The following is a 4,966-nucleotide window of genomic DNA, read 5'->3' on the forward strand; positions in this document are numbered from 1 at the left end:
TATTATTTGCTGGAGGCTGAGTTACAAACAGATCTTTTACGTGGGCATTGGCAGTGTCATGTTTCAAGTTTCATGACACTTTTCTTTTTGTCTTTTTCCTTTCGAACTTCTGGGCGTGGAGCTAATAGTGATGGAATGCTCGGGAAACTGGTCCCACCACTCCTTGACGTTGACTGACTGCATTTCTTTTAGACAGCTCAATTCTTTAAAATGTGGTTCTCTGTGCCTCCTTATTCAGGTCTCCGCCAGATTGTAGCCTCCTTCATCTCAGCCGTTGGAAGATGTGTGGAATGGCTGATAGCCTTCCAGTGCCTGATCTCTCCACTCAAGGCATTTTGAGCAACTCCTAGTGCTTCCTTTTGGCCTCTGTTACTTTGCTGGTTATCCAACTCAGTGAATGCATGATCCTCATTCAAGTGAAATAAAAGCAGAAACTGTGAGAAAGCAATATTGGGCTGATGCCTTCGGACAATGAACTTTCATCGCGTTGTGGCCTGAAAAAATGGGCGGGATTATCTGCACCTGCCCACCACTGGGATCTTCCGGTCCCGCCGCTGGAAGTCAATGGACTTCTGGCTGGGGCGCCGCCTCACCCAGTGCGGGACAGTAAAATCCCGGCCAATGTTCCTCTTCCCATGCTGGCTCGACTTTCTGCGTCTTTTCAGCCCTTTTCTGTTCTTATTTCAGATTTGCAGCATCTTGCCTTTTAAAAAGTGAAGTTTGATAGCAGTGCTCAATGTATGTAAGAAAGGAAACAGCAGCCAGTTTGTGCACAGCAAGCTCCCACAAACAGCAATGTGATAAGAACCAGATCATTGCTTCAGTGATAAAAACAAAAAACTGCGGGTGCTAGAAATCCAAAACAAAAACAGAATTACCTGGAAAAACTCAGCAGGTCTGGCAGCATCGGCGGAGAAGAACAAAGTTGATGTTTCGAGTCCTCATGACCCTTCAACAGAAGTTCTGTTGAAGGGTCATGAGGACTCGAAACGTCAACTTTGTTCTTCTCTGCCGATGCTGCCAGACCTGCTGAGTTTTTCCAGGTAATTCTGTCATTGTTTCAGTGATGTAGGTTGAGGAGTAAACATTGGCCAGGGCACCAGGGGGAATCTCCACATCTCTTCTTTGGAATAGTGCCAAGAAGATCTTTTATGTCAACCCAAGAGGGGCAGGTGGCACCTCATCTTACTATCTTACCTGAAAGATGGAAGATGGTATCTCTAACAGTGTAGCACCTCCTCAGTACAGCATTGGAGTGTCAGGCTGGATTTTAGGCTCAGGGATGTTGGAGCGGGATTGTGAACCCATGCTCTTCTGATTTAGTAGGCACAAATCTATCCACTTAGCCACTTGCATTGGATTGAGCTCAACTTTGCTGCCCCTACAATTGAATAAGCAGCCAGCACTCACACACATGAAGAATGGCAGCTAGCCATTGTATTCGAGAGCAGTCTGCACCCACTGAATTATCCTAGGAAGGATTAAATCCTCTAGGAAAGGAGAGGTGGGGGGGAAATTGGAGAGAGCAAAAATGGCCTGTCTGTCTCTTACAGGTTAAACCAAGCCTTGAAGTGTTTTCTTAAATGATTAATTTTAAGTAAAACTGCCATAGAACAAAGTCACATGAGTTGGGGTGTTGGTAAGTTGATGACTATAGAGCTATAAAGAACGATATTTGATCATTTTATTCTAAAGAATAAAATTATATTTTCAGGGTTGAGTATAGCTGGATCTAGGATTGGAGGTGAAGGCCTTTCCATTAATAGGCAGCCCTTTACTAGTAATAAATAAAATAGCAAGTGATTGAAAAAAAACAGACTTGCATTTATATAGCACCTTTCATGACATGGAACATGCTTTACAGCCAATGAAGCACTGTTTGAAGTGCAGTTACTGTTGTAATACAGGAAGCTTGGCAGCAAGCTTGTACACAGCAAGCTCCCACAAACAATATATTGATAACCAAATAATTTGTTTCAGTGCTGTTGATGGAGGAACAGAAATTGATCAGGACCCTGGGAGGGCTCCATGCCCTTCTTCAAAATAAAGCTGTGGGATCTATTACTTATATCTGAGAGGGCAGAGGTGGTCTTAGCAGACGACGATGCAGCACTCCATCACTGCTGCAGTGGAATGTTAGCCATGGCTTGCGGGCTCAAATCCCAGAATGGGGTTCAATTCAAAGGTGAGAGTGCTATAAACCAAGTCATGGTGGACACATTACTGTACACTGTACTGTACTAAATGGCTGACATAGTAATTTACTGGAATTGTAAAACTCTGCAGAATTGTTAAATGTGCATGAATTTAGCTCCATACTATTCCGCCAAATAAGAATTACATGTACTTTAACTCCTTCAATAGCTGGTCGATTGTCACGCAAGTCGTGCCAGATAGATCTCACAGCCATGTCAAGGCTAATTGGCTAGTGTTGAAGCAATACAGGGAAAGACCCAATCTGGTCACCTAACTACAGGAAGGATATCAGTAAGATTGAAAAAGTGCAGAGAAGATTTACCAGGATGTTGCCGGGTCTTCAGGAGTTGAGTTACAGGGAAAGATTAAAGAGGTTAGGAATTTATTCCTTGGAGCGTAGAAGAATGAGGGGAGATTTGATAGAAGTTTACAAAATTATGAGGGGTATAGACAGAGTAAATGCGAGTAGGCTCTTTCCATTTAGATTAGGAGAGATAAACACAAGAGGACATGGCTTTAGGGTTAAAGGGGAAAGGTTTAGGGGGAACTTCTTCACTCAGAGAATGGTGGGAGTGTGGAATGAGCTACCATCTGACGTGGTAAATGTGGGCTCACTCTTAAGTTTTAAGAATAAATTGGATAGATACATGGATGGGAGAGGTCTAGAGGGTTATGGACTGGGTGCAGGTCAATGGGTCTAGCGGAATAATATTTCGGCACAGACTAGAAGGGCCGAATGGCCTGTTTTTCTGTGCTGCAGTGTTCTATGGTTCTATGGTTTTAAAATGTTTCCTCTGTACCTCAATGGGTAATGATGTGGCTATAGTGAGCATTCCTTTAAAATGCTCCTTAAAAACTAAATCGCCTGTCCTAGTATCTCATTATATGGCTCAATGTCAAATACTGCTTGGTAACATTAATACACTAAAGGTAAATTATAATGTTTAGTTGCTGCTGTTCAAGTTCTTCAAGCCTCTTAACGTTTGACTCTGATGCTAATGGGTCAAAAAATATATAATTTAAAATGAATTTCAAAACAATTTAGTTAGTACAAGGGCTGCAGCTTGCAAAAGGCGCTTTTTTTTTGTTTCAAACATTTCACATCATAGCCAGCAAGTTCAGTACATGAGTGGTGTGACATTCCTTGAAGGCGGGCAGGTACTCTGGTTAAAAACAAAAAACTGCGGATGCTGGAAATCCAAAACAAAAACAGAATTACCTGGAAAAACTCGCAGGTCTGGCAGCATCGGCGGAGAAGAAAAGAGTTGATGTTTCGAGTCCTCATGACCCTTCCACAGAACTGAGTGAATATAAGGAGAGGGGTGAAATTTGATTACCTGCTCCTATCACTGCTTGCTTGTCCCTACAGCCACACCACTCCCCACCACTTATCTCCAGCCCGCTCCCCCCAGCCCCCTAACCCAACCCCCCCCAACACCTTAAACCAGCTTATATTTCACCCCTCTCCTTATATTCACTCAGTTCTGTGGAAGGGTCATGAGGACTCGAAACGTCAACTCTTTTCTTCTCCACCGATGCTGCCAGACCTGCTGAGTTTTTCCAGGTAATTCTGTTTTTGTTTAGGTACTCTGGTTACCCTGCTCTGCCTTTGGTTTCATCAGGGTTTCTGATTATAGTATCCAATCTGAGGCCAGGCCCAGTGGCAGATGTGCAAGGTAAGATTACAAGATTGCAATACTCGTAGCACAAACCTGTACCGAATACATGCTGGAAATGTTGTGTCGCAAGTGTTGGCTTTCGTTTAATAAAATTGTCAGAAAACAGCTTGCTAGAGAAGTGGGGCTCATAAAGCCAGTTTGATGCAATGTAATTCCCTCTCTGCCTCGCTGCTCTTTTAAGACAGTCCTTAAAGTCTATCTCACCTGTCCTAATGTTGCAGACTGGCACATTCCAAAGTCCAGGACTATGTGCTTAGGGACGCACTAAAGCTTGGGGCAGCTGCCGCAAAGGCACAATGGGGAAAGGTCGCTGTCTAAGACCTTACTGCCACAGTGCGCCGAGGGGCTGGGAACTGATGAGAGCCCCTTGGGCTGTACAGTTCAAAATGAACGTATGCAGTGAATACTAAGTGTATTATAAATGTATTGAAGCACCTCAGAGTGCATCATGATGTATGTGGATAAATCCAATACCATTGTCTGATTGTCTGCATTGACCAAATTGAAATGATTGCAATATTCATTGATTGTATTGATGCACCTTGTGATACATGTTGTACTAGTTGAATCTGATTGTACTTATGTGATGGTGATTTTGAAATGTTTTGGAATGTTCTGCCAGATACTTTATGAATGAAGTATATTTTTCAAAAAAAAATCTCGCCAGTCCTAATAATTTCTTACGTGGTTCAGAGTCACGTTTTATATTGAGTCACATAGCATTGTTTGATATCACAGATGTGACGCAACTTGGGACGTGAAAGGCATCATATACTGTACGGTGTTATGATCAATGCCTTCAATCTGTTTGGCATTTGACTTTATTGTGAAAGAGGAATCTGATTTAAAATGTGGACATGGTTATACACACTTACTTAGGAAGCTGTTAAAGTAAAGGTGTTGTGTTGCCATCTTTGGTCTCATCGTCCGAGTGACAAATTATCACAATTTTTGGGAAGACTGACACACCCGTAAGAACATAAGGACATGAGAAATAGGAGCAGGACTGGATCATCTGGCCCCTGAAGCCTGCTCTGCCATTCAACACAATCATGGCTGATCTGATTGTGGACTTCACTCCACCCATTGAT

The sequence above is a fragment of the Carcharodon carcharias genome, chromosome 32, assembly GCF_017639515.1.
Source record: "Carcharodon carcharias isolate sCarCar2 chromosome 32, sCarCar2.pri, whole genome shotgun sequence".
In the NCBI taxonomy this organism is placed as follows: domain Eukaryota; kingdom Metazoa; phylum Chordata; class Chondrichthyes; order Lamniformes; family Lamnidae; genus Carcharodon; species Carcharodon carcharias.